Below are 26,344 nucleotides of genomic sequence, written 5' to 3'. Positions count from 1 at the left end.
AACACATGAGTATGTTTATGTGTATATGTATTTGTATATATATGGGGGGGTGTATATACATATTTTTATATAAGTATAAAAACCTCAATATATTACTTGTAGTGGGAAGCAAAAGCAGCTATGTATATAAGGGAAGGCTTTATTCAAAAGAGGCCTTTTGAGTTGAGTTTTGAAAAAAAATAGGGGATTCTAAAAATCAGGGGTGAAGAAGGAGAAGTGAGGATTCCAGGCATGAATGAGAAATGAGTCGAAGGTTAAAAGAAAAGGAACAGCTTGATCATAGAAAGCTCCCAGGATTATGCCAGGAAAAGAAGCTGTTAAGAACATGGGAGATAAAGACCCAGGGGCACTACCTACCCCAGTTCCTTTTAAGGATGACTTCCATGACCCTTCATTATATTAATCTTTTCCAGGCTTCTAATGTGGAGAAGAAAGAAAAGGACAGAAATCACAGGGAGTCTAACCTCCTTTGGGTCATGGGCTCTGTCAGTCTGGTGAAGATGATATAGTCCCCTTCTCAGAATAATATTATTAAATGCATAAAATATATACCATGAGAAAGGAAAAATAACTATAATGAAATACAATTACACACATATAAATATAATTGTGTGCATATTTAACTATATCTCAATCTAACTATTTATCTATCTACAGTTTTTTAAATAAAAGTTTACAGACTCCTTTTAAGGACCCCAAGGCTCTTGATAGTTTGTGATTTCAAATTCCCCTGAGTTGTAATCCCACAAATATTCACATTAAACAATTTCTTTAGCATTCCCTCCTATCTCCACCAAAATAACTAGGTTATTTATTTCTCAGAATGGCGATTTTCCTCTACTTTTAGACACTCCTAATGCTTCATTATGGCACAGAGCTGACTAGATTCTCAAAGACTATATCAGCAAAGCAAAAATTCTGGCATGTGATTTAAGCCTAGGCTGGTGATGGATGATGGGCCTGCCATCTGAGGACCAACCTAGCCAAGTTCTGAGAGGTTTCTCACCAGTTTGGTCTTGGGGTGGAGGATTGTTTTGTTTACAGCAGCACTTGAGGACTATTTACTACATTGTGGATGGATCACAAGATCGTAGAAGAGGCAACTTAGTTAAATTTCTTCATTTTACAGGTGATGAAACTGACTTCCATAGTATGAAATACTTGTCTCAAGTTACATAGAGGCAGGATCTGAATCCAAGGTCCCTAACTTTAAAGTTGGTGTTCTTTCCACTGCAGTATGCTGGACTTCATTCTGCATCAGTGGTGAGAGCATTTGTATCATGAAATTACAGTTTCTGTAAAGGTTGAAAGGACAGATTTTTATCTGATCCTCTCCAGAGAAGAAGTTTGTATGGGATGGCACCATGAACCTGGATGGAAGAAGAAATGGTAAAAGAGGCAAAGTATCATGGCAGGCAAAGGACAACTAATTTGGGGCACCCCAGGCAATCCTGTCTCATAGTTTTATAGTAGGAGGGGAAAAAAGGTGCAGAAGAGTGATTGAAAGGAAACCTCAAGTGAACTCAGACATTCTATACCCCAGGATTTTCAGACACTATTTTAGTGAGGTAAGGTTCACTCTCAGACACCCCAAGAAGCTTTCTCAAGTGTATTCTGTTGGTGAAGTCTAGATCTAGAAGGGGGACTTAGAGCTCATTTAGTCCAACCAACTCAGTTTTATAACTGAGAAAATTTTGTCCCATTCATTATTGACCTGAGAGGATTACGGAAGGAAGGAACAGATGGAAGGACAATGGAGTCAAAGATCAGAATTTAAATTTTTTTTTTCTGCTTATTATCTGAGGCATCAATGTTGTACAGTGGATAAAGCACAAGTCCTATAGTCAGGAAGATTCATTTTCCTGAGTTCAAATTTTACTACCTCTGTGATCCTGGGCAAGTCACTTATTTGCCTCAATTTCCTCATATATGAAAATGAGGATAATAATAGGAAGTATATCCCAGAATTTTTTTTGTTTATTTTGAGGATCATCTACATAGTACTTGGCACCTAGAAGGTGCATAACAAATATTAATTATTATCTCAGTGACTTTGGAAGAGTCACTATGAGATTTGATTTTCTCATTTGTAAAATGAAGTTGGAATTCTTGGTCTTTATGTACATTTCCAACAAGATATTACATAATATTCTTCCTTTACCCCAACTGAGTTCTTGGTGTTTAAGGCACTCCATTGCTTGTGCCCAGCACAATCTCAGGCTATCATCTCCACAGGAATTTGTCTTTTCATGTTCCCCAAAATCTCCTTCAAGTCTTTTTTAACAGCTTTGGAGGTGGAGCTAAGATGGTGGAGAGAAGGCACATATCTATTTGACTTCCTCTGAGCTCCCCTCAAATCAAAAGCATATTAAGCCTCTAAACTGATTTTGGAGTGTCAGAACCCACAAATATTAGTAGTACAATAAATTTCTAGAAAAAAATATTTTGGAAGAACTTCAGAAAAGATGTGTTGCAATTGGGCAGGGGGAGTGGCTGCCAAGCCCAGATGGCAGTGTAAGGAGCCTGTGGCAGGGAGCTAGGGTGTTACAATATCTACACGCTGGTGAACCTACTGTGAGGCTCTTAGGCTACTCTGCCTTGGTTACAAACCAGTAGTTCAGAAGATTTTCTCTGACACATCAAAAGCAAACACAAAAAGCAAATTGTGAGCCTGTGAACATCAGAAAGTCAGAAAAAGAGACCTGGCGCCACCTACCCAGCACTGGAAGTCAGTCAGCAAAACCAGCCCCAGGGCAAACTAAAGCAGCCTTTGCCCCTTTGCCTTAAGAGTAGACCTCAACCTTTAAAAATGAGCAAAAAAGCAAAAAGAACTCTGATCATAGATAACTTTTATAAAAAAGAACAGATCTCAAACTATGAGAGCACTAATGGCAAATCAACTCAAGATGAAGGATAATATGAGTTGGTCCCCATTTTGCAAGGCTCTCTTGGAAGAATTAAAAAGGATCTTAAAAGAGAGTTAGAAGTAAAATGGGAAAAGGAAATGAGATCTTTGTAAGAGGGTATGGAAAAGGAAAAACAGAAAATAATTGATTAAAATACCTTAAAATAGATTTGATGAAATGAGAAAAGCATATAACTCCTTACAAAATAGATATGAAAAAGAAACCAATTAGTTGAAAAACAGGATTAGTGAAATGGAAAAAAAAATGCAGTCAACAAAATGCTCCACTTAAAAGTTCAATTGGCCAAATGTAAAAGGAGATCAAAAAGCTAACTGCAGAAAAAAATTCATTAAAAATTAGAATTGAACTAATGGAAGTGAATGACTCAATGGGGGGAATTCATGAATCAGTAAAAAAAAAAAAAAAAAAAAAAAAACCCAAAAAATGAAAAAAAAAAAAAGAAGAAAATGTAAAATAGCTCATTAGGAAAACAATTGACCTGGAAAATAGATCTAGGGGAGACAATCTAAGAATTATTGGATTTTCTGAAAACCATGATGAAAAACAGAACTTAAACATCATTTTTCAGGAAATCATCAAGTAAAGCTGCCCTGATATCCTAGAACCAGAGGGTAAAATAGCCATTGAAAGAATTCACCAATCACCTCCTGAAAGAGACCTCAACATGAAAACTCCAAGGAACATCATATCTAAATTTGAGAATTATCAAATCAAGAAGAAAATATTGCAGCATAATATTGTTTTGAATATTGTTTCCAGAAGGAAACAATTCAAATATTGAAAAACTACAATCAGGATTATCCAGGACTTAGCAGCTTCCACTTTAAAAGGTAGAAGGGCATGGAATCTGATATTCTGAAAGGCAAAGGAACTTGGTTTGCAACCAAGAATCAACTATCCAGAAAAATTGACATCATCTTTCAGGGAAAAAGATGGACATTCAAGGAAACAGGTGAATTTCATCTATTTCTGATGAAAAGATCAGAACTTGTAGTGTTCTTGTTGGTTTTCTAGAGGTCTCTGGACCAGCCTTCAGTTCAGCAGAGCAATCACCATGAGAATAGCCAGAGATAAAATTTAAAAATCTTTATAGTCTCTTTCACAGTTATATTTCCTTGCCTGGGGCCCGGGCTAGCTTTCTGAAGGTCCCCTGGAATGTATCTTGGTTTCTGTGGGGGAGGCAGGAGGACCACCACAACAGTCTTTGTCTTGAAATCTCCCTGAGTCTGGGGCTTGTACTCCAGCCTCCAGACACCACAAAGGTGGGAGATGGAATGAATGTCTCTGGCTGAGGTTGTCCCAGCTTATATACTCTATTAGAATTACATCATTATAGGTGTGAATCTTGTAGAATAGGTGTCAATCTTGTAGAACTATTTTAAGTACTAAGTACATGTACTTGATAATTGATCACCATGTTAAATTAGATAACCATTCTTATCAATTCAACTGAGTTAACACCTTGTTGTAAGAATCCTTGCCTAAGTATATTTCTCCAGAGTTCTGGCCTATTACAAGAACTGAATAGAAAAAAACCCTGATCTTTAAATACAGAACTCGAGAAGCATAAAAAGAAAAAACATAACTTTCTTTTAAAAGTTAAAAAGTTTATATCTCTCTATATGGGAAGATGATATGTTTGACTCTTTTTTTTCCTAAGGCAATTAGGGTTAAATGACTTACCCAGGGTCACACAGCTAGGGAATATTAAATGTCTGAGGCCGGATTTGAATTCAAGGCTGGTGTGCTATCCACTGCACCACCTAACTGCCCCTTGTTTAACTCTTGAGATCTGTATTTCTGTTATGAGTATATTTAGACGATAGAGATATAATTTGATTTTATTGTAATGATTTTTAAAAGAAACTAGAGGAGGAAAGGTAATTCTACTGGAAGAAGAGGAAAATGGAGTTAAAATGGAGGTAAATTACATCTCATGAGGAGGCAAAAAAGAACTGTTGCAATTGAGGGAAAGAGGGGAGGGGAAGGAGAATTGCACAAATATTACTCATCAAGTTTGGCTCAGAGAAGATATCAGACACATTTACCTTCAGAGAGAAGCTTGTTTCACCGTATGGGGAAGTATGAAAGGAAAGAAAGGAAAGGAAAGGAAGGGAGGAGGCCAATAGAAGGGAGAACAGAAGTAGAAGAGAAAAGTAAGATATAAGAAAGAGGGAGGAACTGCAACAAAGTTTATCTGGAAAAACAAAAGGTCAAAAATTTCAAGGGAATGGATGGAAAAATGCAAATGAAGGTAGCCTAACTGTGAGATCTAAAACTACATTATAAAATAATCGTCATCAAACCATTTGGTACCGGCTAAGAAATAGTCTATCAGTGAAATAGGTTACGTTCACAAGTCAAAATAGTCAATGACTATAGTAATCTAAGTTTGGACAAACTCAAAAACCACAGTTTTTGGGATAAAACTCACTATTTGACAAAAACTGCTAGGAAATTGGAAACTAGTATGGTAGAAACTAGGTATTGACCCATACTTAACACCATATGCCAAGATAAGATTGAAGTGGGTTCATGATTTAGATATAAAGAGTGATATTATAAGCAAATTAGAAGAATAAAGGATATTTTACACCTCAGATCTATGGAGAAAGAAGGAATTTGTGGCCAAAGAAGTAGAGTTCATCATTAAACACAAAATAGATAATTTTGATTACATTAAGTTAAAAAGTTTTTATACAAACGAAACTAATGCAGACAAGATTAGAAAGGAAGAAATAAACTGGGAAAACATTTTTATATTCAAAGGTTCTGATAAAGGCCTCATTTTTAAAATATATAGAGAATTGACTCAAATTTGTAAGAATTCAAGCCATTTTCCAATTCATAAATGGTCAAAGGATATAAACAGACAATTTTCAGATGAAGAAATTAAAATCATTTCTAGTCACATGAAAAGGTGTTCTAAATCACTCTTTATCAGAGAAATGCAAATTAAGACAATTCTGAGATACCATTATACACCTCTCAGATTGCCTAAAATGACAGGAAAAGGTAATGATGGATGTTGGAGGGAATGTTGGAAAATCAGGACACTAATACATTGTTAGTGGAATTGTGAACTGATTGAACCATTCTGGAGAGCAATTTGGAACTATGCCCAAAAGGCTATCAACATGTGTATACCCTTTGATCCAGCAGTTTCTACTGGGCTTATATCCCAACGAGATCTTAAAGGAGGAAAAGAGACCCTCATGTTCAAATATGTTGTGGCAGCCCTTTTTGTATTGGCAAGAAACTGAAAATTGAGTGGATGTCCATCAGCTGGAGAATGGCTAAATTAGTTATGGTATACGAATGTTATGGAATATTATTGTTCTATAAAAAATGATCAGCAGGATGATTTTAGAGAGTTCTAGAGAGAGTTAAGTGAACTGATGCTAAGTGAAACAAGCAGAACTAGGAGTTCATTGTACATGTCAACAACAAGATTATATGATGATCAATTCTGATGGACATGATTTTTTTCAACAATGAGATGATCCAGGCCAGTTTCAATGATCTTGTGATGGAGAGAGTACTGTGGGAACTGAGTGTGGATTGCAACATAGCATTTTCACTCTCTTTGTCGTTATTTGCTTGCATTTTATTTTCTTTCTCATTTTTTTCTTTTTGATTTGATTTTTCTTTAGTAGCAAGATAATTGTATAAATAAGTATGCATATATTGGAATTAACATATTTTTTTGCCATCTTTAACATATATTGGATTACTTGCCATCTAGGGGAGGAGATAGGAGGGAAGATGGGAAAAATTGGAACACAACATTTTGCAAGGGTTAATGTTGAAAAATTATCCATGCATTTGTTTTGAAAATAAAAAAGTTTTAATAAAAAAAGAGCATTGTATTTTTTTTTCCCTCCAGGCTTGTAATGCTTTTCAGGATTTTAAATGATTTCCCCCCTACTTTGTGAAGGAGGGAGAAAATCTATAACACCAGAAAGTGATAGAAAACTGCTAAAACTTAATAAACTCCATGACCAGTTTATTCCTGCTAGTATATATCACAGGGAAAACAAATATATTGATGAGTTCCCCTCTAAAGAGGATCAAAAATTGCAGCTCGCTGAAACAAACCTGTTGTGAAAAAAGTTACAGATTATGTAATTATAGACTATTATAGACATAACTGTATCATGTCCAGGTTTGGCTCTCCCAGATTCTTTCTGCAAAAGGTCAAAAGTCAGTGGCTTTAGGGAAAGGCATATGTTCAAATCTTTTTTAATCAGAGAGCTTCTCCATTTGGATATTCACAGCTAAGAGATGAGGGATAGATATAGAGCAGGGTTATTATTCTGATTTAATGGATAAAGAAACAATGGAGGTTCTTAAAGGTGTAAGGTCTTACCTGCACTTACACAGCAAATTAGTTTTACCCCTGATTTTCTTCTTGGCCTACATCTGAACTTTGATAGTAACTGGACTCAATTTCCCAAACAGGAAAATCTTCTTTGACCCACTTAGGTAGTACACTGGTTTGAGCACTAAGCTGAGTCAGAAGATCTCATCTTCTTGAGTTCAAATATAGCCTCAGACACTCACCATCTATATGATCCTGGGCAAGTCACTTCACCCTTTTTGCCTTAGTTTCCTCATCTGTAAAATGATCTGGAGAAGGAATTGGCAAACCATTCTAGTATCTTTGCCAAGAAAACTCCAATGGATTACAAACAGGACTGAAAAAAAAATGACTGAACAACAGCAATAATTACACTATTATATCCCTATGCTATTATCATATATATCATAATTCTATACTGAATTAAAGAATTCAGTAATTCAGAAAGAGATTATTATAATTTGTTCACTATCCCCTAAGGAGTACATTTTTGAGATAGGATTTGAAGTCCATCTCTCTGATTCTGGGTCACTCAGACACAATGTCTCCCAATTATATTTTATTTGCACAAAGTCATATAGCATTTTTATAGCATCAAAATTATATCTCAGTTCTTACCCTGGTTCATAGAACTTCAATAATGTAGTCTGTAGAAGGGAAAGTAGTTATTAGCCCTGGACCCATATGTTTTTGCTCTGGCAGCAGTATAATGGGGAATGACTATTGGTATAGCTACCATTCTTGCTCCTCAAGGTCCTTTCCTGGAATCTTTCTCATGGTGCATCCACCACTCTAGGTAATTATCTATCTATCTATCTATCTATCATATAGATATATAAATATAGAAAGATATACATATATAGGTATAGATAGGTATAAATAGATAAAGACAGAAAGATAAATCTACATAGATTTAAATACATATATAATTAGATAAAGACAGATATAGATACATATAGACAAACAGATCTACATAGGTATAAAACATATCTATACAAATATATATAGATAGATAGATAAAAGATAGATTTACATAGTTATAAATGCATATTTACATAGATAGATATAGACAGAAAGAAACATAGATGACACAGGTAGATAGGTAGATGGATAGATAGAAAGAAAGAAAGAAAGAAAGAGAGATAGATAAATAGAAAGCAAGTCTATATAGATATAAATACATATTTAGGTAGATAGACATAGACAGATACAGATAGATGAACATAGACAGAAAGAAAGAAAGACAAACAGGTAGATAGACAGGTAGATAGATAGATAGACAGACATATAGAAAGACAGACAGGTAGATAGATAGAAAGACAAACAGAGAAATAGAAAGATAGATCTACATAGATATTAATACATTTTGATATAGATAGATGTAGATAATGCAGTTACAAACCTAAAGGTCCCATTCCCCAAGTCATTGTGGGTCATAGCTGCTGACCTCAGCATCCTGTGGCTTGGGATCTTCCTCTTCCAGGCTCATCCCCTAACTTCCAACTATCAATAGGCAGTGAGCCAATGAATCAGTAATTATTTAGTGCATACTATGTTCCAGCTTAGTTCTAGAGATACAAAGAAAGATGAAAATGTGTTTTCTACTTTCAAGGGGTTTATATTGGAATAGGGAGGCAGTGTAAGTAGGTAATTTGAGAGGAAGTCTAGGTATGACAGGAGACCAGTGGTGAGAGGTGAGGGTCAGTAAAGGCTTCTTGCACCATTTTCTTAGAGGTAGAGGTGGGGAGGAACAGGACTGTTGTTCCTTTCCTTGGCTTAACTGCCCAGTCAACACATGTTTTGTAATGTTTGCAGTGCCAGGAGTTCTGGATATATAGAAAATTGGGTCCCATTGCAAAGAATGAGAAACCACCTCTGACCCATTCCTTTTTCAGATAGCTCCCGTAAACAGGACTCATGCTCTACTCTCCCAAAAGGAACTAGGAAAACCTGCTCCAGTCTCGCCTGCCTGCACATGACATTTGCCTTTGCTATTGGTCAAGTCTGTGGAGAGGAGGGGGCCAGAGTTAAGGACATTGCTATTCTTGTCAAGGGCCCTCCTGCTGTTGTTCTTTTTGGGTTGAATCAAATTATATATTACACAACCCCAGAATTATGAGGTGTCGGGGTTTAACATCCTCTTCCCTTCCCCCGCCAAGGGAAAGGAGTGAACCTTCTGGCCCATTCCCAGGTACTTGCTTATTAAGCCCTACCCAGGAGTTGCAGAGCTCTGCTTGCAAATGTGGGGAAACAGAGCTCACCGTGCTGACGTTGGTAGCTGCACACAGACGCACATGAAGTATTTTAGTAATTGCTTGCTTGATGCTTTTTATTTATCTACATATGCCCAGAGAGAGGCTGCCACCCACTCAGTTTCTCTTGGAAAATCACACACACATGTGCTCCAACACATTCATCCACATTCCCAACTCTGCCCACTCGGTGCCTGCCTGGCCCCATTCACAGGGAGAAAATAGCAGCAGCCACGATCAGAAGGGGATTGTACTGTCAGATGATCCTCCCCCTCTTCATGGTGACAGCACTAACCAGTCGCCCACCCTCTTAGCTTTCCTTAAAAGGCAAGGCTTATTGTCTGTATGGGGAGAGGAAGAACACATGAATGGGCACAGTTTTTCCTTCTCACTTTTTTTTTTTATTTTAAAGAATGATTGCTTAACCTAGACTTACCATCAAACTCCCAATAAAAAGACATTTAGTAAATGCTTCTATGTGCCCAGCATTGTGCTAAGTGCTAGAGATAAAAACAAAAGAATGAAACCATCCCTATCTTTCAGAAACTTAAATTCTAGTAGGGGAGATGTTCTCTCCTGTAATGCAATCATATCAACCCTGCTTCACTTAAAACCATTCCCTTTCACTTCATTGGTCCTCTTTGAAAACAAAGGACAAACAACAAGGATAATCATGTAACAGTAGACAGCTGCTGGATCCGAGATATTCTCAGTGGCTCATTCAGGAATTGCTCAGCCCTGGATTCATGTAAGCAGACCAATCTTACATCTCCACCTGTCACCTAGGCATTTTGAATCAAATGTCCCTTAGGCATCTAAAATGCAGTATGTCTAAAATCTAACTAATTTTCTTTCTAAAGCACAGATCTGACTATGTAATGCTTTCCTTCTCCCTGATCCCCACTCAATAAGTTCCAATGGTTATTAGACCCAGATTAAAATTTTAAATCACTTTGAAGTTTTAAATCCTTCATAACCCAGTCCCTTCCTATTTTTCCATCTTTCTTATACCTTCATCTTTCCCTACCTCTGTTCTGACTACACATCTGTTGTCTGTGATCCCTCAAAATTGTGATCCCTTACTGTTCCTCAAACAAAACATCTCAACCCCCAAATATGGGCATTTTTAATAGTTGTTCCCTATTAATAGTTTACTAGGAAGACTGGAGTAGTCTTCCTTTTCACCCGAACTTCCTGGTTCAAGTCTCAAGTCAAATTTTACCTTCTTCAAGGAATTTTTGCTACTAGAGCCTATCTTCTGCGATTGCCTCCAAATTCCTCTGTGTATAGCTTGTAGCACCTACTTTTTTGTATGTGGCTTCCCTTGACAGAATGTAAGTTCCATGGATGAAGGAACTATTTTTGCCTCTTTTTTTTTTTTTTTTTTTTTGTTGTTGTTGTTGTTGTTGTTGTTGTTGTATTTCCACACTTAGTACCATGTCTGGAACATAGGACACATCCAATAAGGAAGGAAGTCCTCAGGACTCCACTCCTGACTCCCAGGTCTTCTATATTAAGCATTAGTTGTCCTCTTACCTTGGAAGATCTTTTCACCATATTGGAACTCTGACCTTCCTATCTAGGAAGAGCTCAATACCACTGGCAGTCTCCTTTATCACAGAACCTCTATTTTGAGAAAGGACTCAGGCCAACATGATCATCCTAATAATCCTTTTCCAGAACCAATCATGACTGCCTAAACTTCTATACCATGATCTTTGTATGAATATATTCTTTTCCACTCTACTTTTAAGCAACTTTTAATGTATTTTTCTCATTAGAATGATTAGGGTTATTCTCAAAGATTCCTGAAGATTAGAATCTTTGAATGTAGAAAATCTTTTTTTCTTTTTTTTTGCTTATCTCAGTGCTTGACATAGTACCTGGTACATACATACAAACTTACTAAGTTCTTCTAGACTTAACTGGAGGAATATAAAGGGGCAGAATTATTCTGCTTTTATGCCAATTTTAGGGTAGCATATTCTCTTAGAGAATACTGCGATGAAGGAAGGATTCATATCTGCTTGGTTATTAATAGGCTTTATAAGGGTTAATTAGATTTTTTGGAAGAGGTTACTCACAAGAGATCAGTTGTACTGGGGTTTAGCAGGACAAAGTAACATGGTGGATCCCTGCACGAATCCTAAACTGGGTCAGGTACTAAACAGGAATAAAATAAAGTAATAATGCCATCATGGTCAGGAGCATTTGCAAGTTTTTAAATTGAATAGTTGGAGTTCCTTTGCTGTTTACATTTACTCAAGATAGTTTATATTTTTCTGTGTCTTCATAGGTCACATTCTCACTCTGGTTACCGTATATAAGGAGCCTGACACTGAAAGAGTTGACGGACTATAGGAAACTTGAAGTCCTAGATCTTCCATTAATAAGTTGACATTCAAGGTCATCCCTTTTCTGCTTCTAATTTATCTTTCTTGTCTTATCTTCCACTATGTTTCTTTTAGCCTTCTCCATTTAAGCCATGCTCAACAGCTTACATTGCTCATCTAGTCCTGCTCTCTTCTGTCTATGCATTTGCATATGCATTGTTTCCCAGGCCTGGGAGACTATGCACATTTCTACTCAGTGAAATCCTTCCCTTGTCTAAAAGCCAAAAGCTACTTCCTCTTCTATGAAATCTTACCTGTCTTTCCACCTAGAAGTGGTCCCTTTTTCCTCAGATCTTCTCTTTCTACTTTGCCTCTCAAGTCCTTAATAATTTTACAATAGGCATTGATCATTAATAAATAATTAAACATTTATTATGCAATTACTAAGTGATGGACACTATTTGAATGTACTTGATATAAAAATGAACTGTAGCTAAATAGGTTCTGCTCTCAAGAAGATTGCATTCTACTAAAATAAATATCTTGAGGAGGAGAACACTTTGTTCCAATAGTCATGAAGATGGTTGAAGCAAGTGCTGTGGAGTGTTTAGTTTGGTCAGACACTCAAGATACCAAGGTAATTCACTGTTTCCCTGCTTCCATTCTAACTTTTGTCTTACCACTAAATTTTGATGATTGGAGTGAGGCTTACAACTTGGTGTAACTCTACTTCGATTAAATTTAATTCATGTTTGGGTCAAAATATCATTGATCCTCTTTGAAAACAAAGGACTAACAACAACATCTCAACTAATTGTGCATAGTTCAGTTCCCCAAATGCAATTTCCTTGAAGACAGGGAACATATTATGCAAATTATAAACATATACGCACATATACATACATATGTATGTATACATATACATATCTATATACACATATGTATGTTTTAAATCCTTAATGCTGAACACAGTGCCAGATGTTATAACAGCTGTTTAGTAATGTGGCCAAAATCTTCCTGGCTATTGGAAGGAAGAAATGAGCATTTATTAAGTACCCTCTCTGTTCTATGCACTGTGTTGAGCACTTTACAAATGGTTTGTCATTTAATCCTCACAACAACCATGGAAGAAAGATGCTATTGTTATTCTCAATTTACAGTTGATAAGGTAGATAGACTTGCTTAGGATCATTCAGCTTTGAAAGTAGCTTAGGCCAAATCTGAATTTAGGTTTTCCTCACTCCAAGCCCAATGCTCTATCTCCTTCATCACCTAGCAGACTAGTTTTACTGTGGGAATAGATACAAATAATCAGACTCAAATGCTCATTATCATCATTACTGTTCAATATAGTATTAGAAATATTAGCTTTTAAAAAAGAAAATATTAGATTTAGCAAATGGGAGGGGAAAAAAGAAATTGAAGGAATTAGAGGAGACAATGAGGAAACAAAACTATCATTCTTTGCAAATGATATGATGGTAAGCTTAGACAATCCTAGAGAATCAACTAAAACTTTTCTTGAAATAATTAATAACTTTAGCAAAATTTCAGGATATTAGATCCACATAAACAATAATAAAGTCTAGCAGCAAGAGATAGAGAAATTCCATTTAAAATAGCTATAAACAAATAATTGGGGGTTCACCCAGCAAAACAAACCCAGGAACCATATTACACAATTAAAACATTTTTCATACAAATAAAGGTAGATATAAACAATTAGAAAAAAATAACAGTTGCTCATGAGTAGGCTCATGAGCCAATATAATAATAATGATAATTCTGCCTAAACTAATACCAAAATTTTTGAAAGAATTAGAAAAAAGATAACAAAATTCATCTAAAGGAACAATAGGTCAAAAATATCATGAGAATTAATGAAAAAAACCAAAGATGATAGCTTAGCAATACCATATCTCAAACTATATTATAAAGCATAGTCATCAAAACTATCTGCCACTGGCTAAAAATATTTGGTACTGGTGGGTCACTAGAATAATTAGTTACATAAGAAACAGTAGAAAATGATTACAATAATCTAGTGTTTTATGAACCTAAAGACCCCGGCCTTTAGGATAAGGACTCACTATTTGACAATAACTGCTGAGAAAACTGTAAAACAATAGGTAGGTATAAACCAACATCTCACACTGTATACTATTATAAAGTCAAAATGGGTACATGATTTAGATATGGTAACACCATAAGCAAATGGGAAGATCAAGGAATAAGACTATCTGTCAGATCTATGGAAAAGGGATGAGTTCATGACCAAATAAGAGATAGAGAGCATTACAAAATATAAAATAGATAATTTTGATTATATTAAATTAAAAAGCTCTTACATAAACAAAACCAATGCAACTAAGGTTAGAAGGAAAACATATCTGAAAAATAATCTTTGCAGTCAGTATCTCTGATAAAAGCCTCATGTCTCATATATATATATATATATATATATATATATATATATATATATATATAGAAAGTGAAGTAAAATTTGTAAGAATACAAGTCATTCTCTAACTGTTAAATGGTCAAAGGATACGGAGTTTTCAAAGAAATCAAAGCTCTCCATAGTAATATGAAGAAGTCCTTTAAATCATTTTTGACTAGAGAAATGCATATTAAAAAAAATTTTGAGGTACTACCTCACATTTTTCAGATTGGCTAATCTGACAAAAAAGAAAAATGATGAATGTTGGAGAGGATATGGGACTAAAGCATTGTTGGTAGAGTTGTGAACTGATCCAACCATTCTGGAGAGCAATTTGGAACTATGCTTAAAGGATAAATAAATTGTGTGTACCTTTTGTTCCAGTTATACCACTACTATGTTTATAATCCAAAGAGATCATAAAAAGGGAAAAGGATGTGTGAAAAAAATTTTTTTTGGCAAACTTCTTCATGATAGCAAAAAAAAACTAGAAGTTGAGATGTATACCAATTAAGGAGTGACTGAAAAAGTTGTGTTTCACAACTGTAATAGAATAACATCTGCAATAAGAAATGATGAACTGGTAATTTTCAGAAAAACAGAAAAGACTTGTGCAAACTGATGTAAAGTAAAATGAGCAGAACCAAGAAAATATCATACTCAGTATCAACCATCCTGAATGATGATCAGCTATGAATCACTAAGCTATTATAAGCAATTCAATACAAGTACAAAGGACTTAGAAAGAAAAATGCTATCATCCACTTCCTGATAAAGAACTGATGAACTCTGAATGCAGATCAAAGCACACTTTTTTCAATCATTATTTCATTTACCCCTGTTTTGATCTCTTCTTTCTTCCACAACTGTGACTATAATGGAAAAATGTTTTACATAATTGTTTGTATATAACATATCAAATTGCTTATAATTTTAGGAAGAAGGAAGGGAAAAGAGGAAGGGAGAAAAATTTGCAACTGAAAAATCTAGTGAAGTGAATGCTAAAAATTGTCTTGACATAAAATTGGGGAAAAAATAAAATACTATTAAAAAACAAATGATCAGATTTGAAGCCATGGTTGGTATGCGACACCATCAAGCTATGACAAAACCTATCATGGTTTTACTAACCCTTTTTTCTCCTGCCCAGGGAAGCACCACCCCCAATTAATTCTTTACTAAGTCATCCCTCCATCGTACCCCATACCTCTTTCTGCCCACAAACTGCTGCTTATTGCAATGTGTTATGATCGTGTATTTTAAGATCAGCACGAGACAGGAATTCAGGTTAGGGGAAAATCGTCAGTCTTTATTCTCAGTGAAGAAGGATCGGAGGTGGAAGAGAATCGGCGATAGCAATGTGTGCAGCTGAGTCAAGAAGCTAGCTCGACCAGCAGCCACACAACCAGCAGCTCGGAGTCTCGACTCAGCCCAATCTCTCCCAGCTTGTCTTCTTCCCTCTCTGCCTCCACCCACCAAAATCGTCATTTCCTATACAACACATCAGGACTTGCAAGGAGAGTGGGCAGGGACCATTCTTAATCCAATCATGTATATTAATAGAGTATAGCCCAATTACTATCTAGCCTCATGTACTTGGGACCTCAGTGCATCAGCTCAAACCTCAGCCCATTACATTTCCCGCTTTCTTTTATTTTAGAACACCGGTGGTCATGCCATCCCTGACTCCTCAGGGAGGTCAGAGCCCCCAAGGGGAGGTGATCACAGCCTCCCTAACTTCTCAGGGAAGGAGGTGAAAGCACTGAAAGGAGGTGATCACAGCCTCCCTGACTTCTCAGGAAAGGCGGTGAAAGCACTAAAAGGAGATGATCACGCCCTCCCTGACATCTCAGGAAGGGAGATGAAAAGCACCAAAGGGAAATGGAGGTTGCTAGCGGGTTCTGGGCTGAAGGGTCTTATTATGCACAAACCCATCAGCATGGGAGGTATTACACAAGCACATAGCAATAACGCAGAGGCTATTAGGGATGACCCTCCCCCAGTCAGTGCAGGCTCGATGTGGTGTAACAAACATGAATTGTACACACAAGTAGCGGAATAGCAAACAATATAAATCAACATGGTGTTGGAAAAGATCACCAGAAGTCCTAGAAGGTGGGTATGTAAACAACAGTCACACATACACCTTCTTCAGCAGCCAAGAGATAGTCCAAAACCAATCTATTGTCCATTGTTTCACATGTCAGGGAATCCAATGATCCCCCTGAGTTTTTGAAGTCCTGAAAAGTCTTTTATGTGTTAGGAATCCAATGATTCCAGCAGATTTTGAAGTGTTGTAACAGTCTTATCATTTCTCAGAGAATCCAATGATTCCTGAGAGTTTTCAAGTCCTATGTCTCAGAGAATCCAATGATTCCTGAGGGTTTTCAAGTCCTATGTCTCAGAGAATCCAATGATTCCTGAGAGTTTTCAAGTCCTATGGCTCAGAGAATCCAATGATTCCTGAGGGTTTTCAAGTCCTATGTCTCAGAGAATCCAATGATTCCTGAGAGTTTTCAAGTCCTATGGCTCAGAGAATCCAATGATTCCTGAGGGTTTTGAGTCCTATGGCTCAGAGAATCCAATGATTCCTGAGGGTTTTGAAATCCGACAATCTTTGATGTCCATGAGTCAAACGCATAACGCACGCTCTTTCAATGGTGAGCACAATCAGCAACAGCACCACCGATATTTCTTGGTCTTCTCCTTTGTTTCAAGGGTCTGCTCTGTCTCTCTGCGATGGACAAGGCGAATATGGCTCGTTGGCACCCATCTGATTCCTTCTCCACCTGTAGAGATACAAGCAAACCCTCTCCCCAAAGCAGTTAGCCTATCTGGTCCTTTCCATTCACCACTTTCTGGGTCTCTCCACATCACCTGGCGATTATCTAAAGATAGTGGAGCTGCTGCACTGAACACTGACCTTCCGTGGGTTATAAAACCTGTCAGCCGGAGCCAGTGCATCTTTGTCAAAAATCAAGAAGTTAATAGTATAAAGAGCTAGATTTAGAAGTTCTCTAGGGTTACCTGTGGCTCCCCCTTTCTTTTGTTTTTGGAGTAGTGTCTTAATATCTCTGTTTCTCCTCTCCACTATTGCCTGTCCTTGAGGATTAAAAGGTATGCCCGTGGTGTGTAAAATCTTATACTGTGCACAAAAGTGTGCAAAATGTTTCGAAGTATAAGCAGGACCATTGTCTGTTTTTATTGCTTGTGGCACACCCATAATGGCAAATGCTTGTATGAGGAATTCAGTGACCACTTGGGCTGTCTCTTTTGCTGCTGGCATTGCAAAAGTGAATCCTGAAAAGGTGTCTACCACAACATGGATGAAAGACAGACGACCAAAAGATTTATAATGGGTCACATCCATTTGCCAGATTTCATTGGGTCTCAAACCACGAGGGTTCTTCCCTGGGGGCAGTGTAGGAGCGTGGAAAGGAAGGCATACAACACATCAGGACTTGCAAGGAGAGTGGGCAGGGACCATTCTTAATCCAATCATGTATATTAATAGAGTATAGCCCAATTACTATCTAGCCTCATGTACTTGGGACCTCAGTGCATCAGCTCAAACCTCAGCCCATTACAGCAATGCAGGGTGGAGTCCCTTTAGTCTTACTCCCAACATTAAATCTTAAGATCACTACAGTACATTTGCCAGTCAGCTCTCCTTCTGCTAGAGCCAAATTCCTTTGATTTCTTGGCAGTAGCTTCCCAACTTTTTTTTTTTCCCTGTGGTATCCTATTGCTCTCCTTTATGGTAATCTTCCCTTTACCAGAATAGGCTGCCACAGTATCAAATAAGCACTAAATCTTAGAATATAGTTGCATTTTAAAAAAGCAAAACAATAAAACAGTTTCCTTATGTCATCAGACTTTGTATTCTTGGAACTGAATTGATTCTTGCCTAAAATTGGCTTGTTTGGAATCATAGAACCTCAGAAATGGAAAAGACCTTAAAGTCTTGTCTATGGTGCAGGAATAATAGAACCTCAATAAAGAATCTATTTGTCAGGGTTTATTGAGTTTGCTAGCAGGGGAGTCACATCCATATCAGCAGATTCTCTAGCGAGATTACATAGACCCACTATGTGTTTAACTCATAAAGGAAGGGGAAGGCTTTAGGCAAAAAGGAATTGTAAGGGGATATTGCAAAGGGCTGGTTAATTAGATAAGATATTCAGGATCTAAGTGGTCAGTTTAGTTCCTTGAATCTATGAACCATTAAAGTTTTCTGGAACAGATGGTGTCATAAAAGGCTATCCTTTCAGTTAGAGTGATGGTGGTGTTGGGGTCCTAGGGGTGGGGAGCGCAAGGATGTACCTTTAATTGATGGGCTTAAGAAAAGGGGAATTGTGTTTAGTTAATGCTCCAGTCTATTAGTCCAATCTACACTAATATGGGCATTCCCTCTTTATTATCAAAAAGGGAACATCCAGTCTTCATGAGAAAATATTTCCATAGGAGAAACTCACTATTTGCCAAGGATGGCCATTCCACTTTTGGGTACTCTAATAGGAAATTGTTCTTAGAAACATGTAGATATGATAGTAGATAAAGCACTGGGCTCAGAGGCCAGAACACCTGAGTACAAATTTGGGGCCAGACATACTAATTGTGTGAAGACACTTACTAGGTATGTGACTTTGGTCAAGCCACTTAACATTTGTGTGCCTCAATTTCTTTAATTGCAAAATGGGGATAATAACAGCAACTTCTTTGCAAGATTGCTATAAGGATCAAATGAGGTCAGAGTCGTAAATCACTTAGCAAAGGGCCCAGCAAAGAGTAAATACTTAACTATGTGTTTCCTTCCTTCCTTAAAGTCTAAATCTACCTCTTTCCAATTTTTATGCATTGATCTTACTTTTTTTCTTCTGAAGTTCAACAATACAAATTTGAGCTCTCCTTCACATGAGCTTCTACCTCTCTCCCCAATTCTTCAAGTATTATTAAACTTAACATGTCCATTTCATTCCCTCTCACTGGCATAGTCTTCAGGTCTTTCATCATCTTGGTCACCTTTTCATGTATGCACTGTATTTTTTCTTTTCTTTTCTTTTTTGTTTTAGATCAGGCAATTAAGGTTAAGTGTCTTGCCCAGGGTGTGCATTTGAACTCAGGTCTTCCTTACTACAAGGTCAATGCTCTGTTCACTGTCTATTTTTCAATATTCTCCTTAAAAGTGATACCTAGAATTAATTACAATGTGAGACATGCTAGGTTATGTTATGACCAGGGCAGAGTACAGTGAAACCATCATTCTCATTCTAGATTCTCTCTCTGTCTCTCTCTGTCTCTCTCTCTGTCTCTGTCTCTCTCTCTCTCTCTGTCTCTCTCTGTGTGTGTCTCTCTCTGTGTCTCTGTCTGTCTGTCTCTTTCTCTCTGTCTCTGTCTCTGTTTCTCTCTTTCTCTCTGTGTGTGTGTTTCAATCTCTCTGTCTGTCTGTCTGTCTCTGTCTCTGTTTCTCTCTCTCTCTCTCTCTCTCTCTCTCTCTCTCTCTCTCTCAAAGTATCACTTAATATCTCCTATGATTGTGTTAACTTTGGGACTACCATGTTATACCATGGACATATATAAAAACTGTGGTCCACGAAAACACCCAAATTTTTTGCACAGAAACTAGTGAAAGAAATTTCCATATTAGGAAGATCAACAATTTAAATTCTAAAAAAAAAAAGACTAGTAAAAAAATACCTTCTCATACCCCAGCCTTTCAGAGACTTTGACCCTTTGGTTACCTATGCACAGGAGACATTTGATAAATGTTTTTAGAATTCAATAAAATTGAATTGTGTGACCTCCCCGAATTCACTCCCTTCTCTAGAGTTTTGATTTTCCATCTGTAATAAGAAAGGGTTGGGCTAGGTGCTCTCTGAAGGTCCTTTCTTATTCTGACATTTTGTGATTCCTTAGAGGAAAGCTAAAGGATTCTTTCTGATCTTCAAAAGTCTTAATGTATTTTCCTTTACCATGGGCTTATATGATCATATTAATTAATAAAATTATCTAACTTGACTGTGGAAACTCCTCTCTTGATTCTAGCTAGGAAAGGAGTAAGGTGAAAGCCAGAGAATTTTCAAATACCGCAATGTTCTTCTGGGTGTCATGAAGGTAATGTGCAGAGCTCTCACCAGAAAAGAGTGAGCCCTTTCTATTATTAAGTAATGGAGTCTAAAAATACCTGTGTCTAAGTGACCTCAAAGGAGCAGTGAGCCTGAAGGCAGTCCTGCATTAACCGATAGCCAGAAGTGACATCTGTCTACCAGAGATTTGTCAGTGAAAGAAGTATTGGAACTTGTTCCTAAGCCTATACTTGCTAGAATGTTCTCCTTTCTCAGCTCCTTCTTCTGACTTCCTTTAAGTGTCAGCTCAGCTTTCATTTTCTAAGGGCCATTCTCAAACCCCTTTGTTAAAGCCTCCTCTTTCATATTTATGTCCAATTTACCCTAAACCTATTTTGTATACACATAACTGTTTGCATATTGTCTCACCCACTAGAATATAAAAGCAGAGACAGTTCATGCTTTTCTTTATATACCCAGAATTTAACAGTAGGGACTCAATAAATACTTGTTGACTTGATTCTGAGCAATGCTGGGATTAATTCCAGATTTATGAATCCCATTTGACTATACCCTTTGCCTTTTACCCTTTTATTGACTTTCAGTAGAGGGCTGATAAAGATGATACAAGGCTTTTAGAATTTCCAAGTCATTTCATGATTTTAACTTAACCTCTTTCACTACATCCTTATTTTTCTCTTTTTTTTCTTTCAGCACTATGGTCCTTTGAAGGCTTATTTTTGAGCTCTACTGCTTAGAATAGGGTTGCTCTTTTTTGTGTCAGATCCTGAGTTTTTGCTGTCTTGAGCCTTTGAGACTGCTTCAAATTAAGTCATAAAATATCTAGGCTAGGTCAACATAAACAAATATTCACTCAAGGGAGGGCTACCCTGAATGTTCAAGTTTTTCTAAATAAGCTCAGAAATGTTTAGATATCTAACTAACTCCTTCACTGAAATCTCTGAGTTTTTTATTTGCTTAATTAATAAGCCTAATATTCTATCTTTCCACATATTTACTATCTTAAAACCCATATTCATATGTCCACTCTACAAACCCAAACTTTTTTATTCCTTCTCTACTATCTAGCAGATGTTTTCTTTTCTTTTTTAAAAAAATTCTATTGGGGGAGGATCCTGGGAAGATGGCAGAGAAGGCTGGTAAATTACAAGATCTCCAGATTTCCCCCACAAATACAACAAAACCGTGCCTCAGAGCAAACAGAGACTGGTGAAAAATCAAGCAGACTCAGAACAGAAATTGGTTCCTCCTGGGACAACCTGAGAATATTGAAAGAAAAACTCCAGTCTGAGGATTAACTCATGTGAAGTGCTAGCTCTGGGCTAGCTCCACAGAAACATTAAGTGGGGAGCCCTGTGGTTAACTGGGCTTGGTTAAAGCCTCAAAAGAAACCACAGAGATTTTTGCCTCCTGGACAATGTGTAAAGTCTGTTTCTGAGTCAGAAACAGTAAACCTTGGCTCAATAGGAAGACCAGGTCCAGCTATGCTGCAGGGACACACAACCTTGAGTGAGAACCAGCACACTGGGAGTGCAGAGGCAGTGGGGCAGGGATGTTGCAAGCTGTGGGCACTTGTAGGAGGATGTATCTTTTGGTTTGGGGACCAAGGGAGAGCTCAAGTGAAGCTAGAGTCACCCTTTCCCCACCCCATGATTAGAGGTGCTTACACTAATACCTCTTATTAAAAAAAAATAAACCTGCAAAGAAGAAAGAACCACACCATAGAAATTTACTATGGGAACAGGGAAGACCGGGGTTTATCTTCAGAGGACACTGAAGTAAAAAGAGTAAAAAATGACTAAAAATGAGTAAAAAGAGCTTCTTCTACTTCAAAGAAGTAGCTCAATGAAATGAGCCAGAGAGAATTTATAGGAAGAACTCAAAAAAGAATTTAAAAACAAACTGAGGACAAACCAAAAAACTAAAATTAAAACCATCTAAGAAAAATAAGATTATAAAAATTAACCAACTAGAAAAGGAGATACATAGTTTCAAAGATGAAAATAACTTTTTGAAAATTAGAATTGGGTAAGGGGAAACTAGTGAAGTTATGAGAGACCAAGAAATAACAAAACAGATTCTAAAGAATGAAAAATAGAACAGAATGTGAAACACCTTATAAGAAAAATGACAGATCTAGAAAACAGATCAAGAAGAGAAAATATAAGAATAATTGGACGTCTGGAAGTTGTGACCAAAAATAGAACCTTGACAAAATAATGCGAGAAATAATCCAAGAAAATTATACTGGGGTTATAGAATATTAGGGGAAAGTAGAAACAAACAAAAAAAATTCTGATATCTACCTCAATGAGATCCTTTGTGGAAAACACATAGGCATATTATTGCTAAATTTTGAAACCCCCACCTGTATGTGCACGAATGTTTGTGGCAGCCCTTTTTGTAGTGGTTAGAAACTGGAAACTGAATGGATGTCCATCAGTTGGAGAATGGCTGAATAAATTGTGGTATATGAATATTATGGAATATTACTGTTCTGTAAGAAATGACCAACAGGATGATTTCAGAAAGGCCTGGAGAGACTTACACGAACTGATGCTGAGTGAAATGAGCAGGACCAGGAGATCATTATATACTTCAACAACAATACTATATGATGACCAGTTCTGATGGACCAGGCCATCCTCAGCAACGAGATCAACCAAATCATTTCTAATGGAGCAGTAATGAACTGAACTAGCTATACCCAGAGAAAGAACTCTGGGAGATGACTAAAAACCATTACATTGAATTCCCAATCCCTATATTTATGCCCACCTGCATTTTTGATTTCCTTCACAAGCTAATTGTACAATATTTCAGAGTCTGATTCTTTTTGTACAGCAAAATAACGTTTTGGTCATGTATACTTATTGTGTATCTAATTTATATTTTAATGTATTTAACATCTACTGGTCATCCTGACATCTAGGGGAGGGGGTGGGGGGTAAGAGGTGAAAAATTGGAACAAGAGGTTTGGCAATTGTTAATGCTGTAAAGTTACCCATGCATATAACCTGTAAATAAAAGGCTATTAAATAAAAAAATAAAATAAAATAAAATAAATGATGCCTGAACCCCCAAAAATTTTTTTGAAACCCCCAAGTCAAAGAGAACATTTTGAAAGAAACAAGAATAAACCAATTCAAATGAGCTACAATTAGAATTGCACAGGACTTATCAGCAGCCACAATAAAAGACTGCTGATCCTGGACTCATATTACTAACAATCAAAAGAACTAGACCTGTGGCCAAAAAATCATGTTCAGCAAAATTACCTGTAATATGAATGAGAAAAATGGACATTCAACAAACTTGCAGATTTTCAGGACTTTCTTTCAGCCAAACCAAAACTTAATAGAAAATTTTCCATGTAAGAGCCAATATCAAAGATCACTTTCAAGGAACTCAAGATGGACAAAGTGCTTATTTATTTTTTTTTTACATGGGAAATGCGTGTTTAAGATTGACATCAACAATAGGGTAGCTCAAAAGAAAGATTCGGACAGAGTTAAGAAAAAATAGTAATTATGTTGTACAAATAAGGTGCAGAGGACGAATAGACACAGAGGCATTAGAGGGAAGAGAAGGGCTCATAGTTCTGAAAACCTAATCATATCAGGAATGGGTTCAATAGGCAACACTACATATATATCATGAAGAATATAGCACCCTTCAAAATCTATAAAGAAATAGGGAAGAAGGCATGGGCAGACAGGGAAGCAAAGAGTGAGGGAAGAAGACAAGGGAGGGAACCATGGCTGGGGGGGAGTTTTAAAAAATAGCAAGGCAAGTTATGGAGCAGAAGTAAAGTAAAGAGTAAGCAAGCATAGGAAAGATATGTGTCTGTGTATATGGAGGGGAAATTGTGTGTGTATGTATGTGTATCCATATATATAGATATGTATACATAAATATATCCTTTTTTATCTATAGACTGCTTGAGGGTGGTGGGAGGGATGAAAGGAAAAAAAAACAGGATGAAATTAAAAAATGGTGCACAGCAGAACAATTTACAAGGACGTAAAGAAAAGTTGGACACTCACGAATATAATTTCTTCTATTAATATATATACTTTCTTGAACTGCTAATTTGTTGTTATGTATTTTGAATTCTCTCTAGTGTTCTGCTGGGCACTTACAGGAAAAAAAGAGAATAAAAAACTCTTGGGAAAAAACAAAAAAAATACTAAAAATTTTATTTAAATTGGGGTTAAGTGACCTGCCCTGGGTCACATAACCAATATTAAGCATCTAATATGAGGTTCTTCTGATTACAGATCCCAATGCACTATCTCTTGCACTACTCTGTTGCTTCTTTCTAGAGCATACTTTCAAGACACAAAATATCCTCTTTTTAGGCATTATTTTTTTTTAATTCTATGAACCTATGATCTTATCAAAATTGGCATTACATCTACTAAGAAGGACAGCAGCTCATCTACAGCTTCTCATCCTGTATAAGTCTCACCTATGTCCTCCAGGCAACATTGACCTTTTGTGCTAGATATCTTCCTATGAATTTCTTAGTATTTCATAGATAGCTGTGCAAAAATCATTCTTGGAAGCCTCATTGTTGCAGCAGGGGAACATTGAGCCCTTGAAGGCTGTTCCCACTGTTCCCACCTCTTCAAGGTTCAAGCAAACCATAGGAGGATGGAAAGCAGTCTGTCTGTGAGAGAAGATATATAAAGAAAGAAAAGAGTAAATTAAAGAACTGTTATCATGAAGTTAAAGGTAACTAAAAGTACAAAATTAAAACAAATCTATTCAGCAGTAGACTAAGTCTCTATCTAGTAGCTCCTCAAGTTGTCTTTTCTTATGCTACAGAATGTGATTTCCATTTTCTCTGGAGAGATACATGAAGTGATATTTCTATTTTAGCCTCCTACTACAATTTATTTTATTTCCAGAGCTTCCCCAAATATTGGGTTGACTCCACCCTCCCTACTTTGGTCGATTCTTTTGGCATGTTTCATCTCTATCAAGGACTAGAAGATAAGAGGATCAGACTAAAGGGTTCAGATGTCCCATCCAACTTCCCTTATCCAAAGAGAAATTACTAATCTCTCTTGAATAATCTTTGATCTATACAAATATAATCCTTCAGAACCCTATCCTTCTACTATTCAGGGAGAGGGGACAAGGAAAACAATTCTGGGCAGGGATAACATTGAAGATTAACCCTATATATTCTGACATCATCTCTCTTTCCCCTATGCAAGAGTCATCCAAGCTCTCTCTCTTGATTAGAGATATTAAAAAAAACAATTATAATCAATAATAAAAAGAGGGACGGTTTGACTAACTGGCTACAAGAAGGTAGCATGTTATAAGGGGAGAAACAATGGATTTGGAGATAGAGAATCTTTATTCAAGTCTGGGCTCTGCCTATGTGGTCATGGGAACTCATTTTCCTAAGGGCCCTAGTTTTTTCATCTATAACATTAAAGGGCAAGACCAATGATCTTTAAGGTTTCTTTAAGTTCTTGATTCTCAGATTCTTGAAAGTAAGGAGCTTTCTTGTTTGAGATAGCTACTCCTTATAATTGGTTTTATAAAGTAAAGTGAGAAAAAATAGAGCAGCATTTTTCTCATGTATCTTCACATTTAGAGGCTTAAGGAAATAATACAGCAGCATCTTGACCTACCTAAGTGGACAATTAAATGATAGGAACGATGATAGGAGAGGGAGAAAAGTTGGTGACTGCGGTGAAAAGCAATGATGCCATAAAAAGGAAAAGAAAACAAATTCTGGAGGAAGTTAGTTGTAAGCTCTGCCTGTCGTACTGATGAATGAGCTGTGGACCCATCCAGACCGCTTAGTTTCCTCTTGTGCTTAAGCAGATTCTCCTGTCCATCAATCACCAAGCAAGGGGAGAGGAGGAAGTGGAACACTGTGTCCCACACATGAAGCTACTTGAACAAATATTTACAAACAAAACC

Source organism: Sarcophilus harrisii, chromosome 2 (assembly GCF_902635505.1).
Source record: "Sarcophilus harrisii chromosome 2, mSarHar1.11, whole genome shotgun sequence".
In the NCBI taxonomy this organism is placed as follows: domain Eukaryota; kingdom Metazoa; phylum Chordata; class Mammalia; order Dasyuromorphia; family Dasyuridae; genus Sarcophilus; species Sarcophilus harrisii.
Note: the sequence above shows the minus strand (reverse complement) of the source record.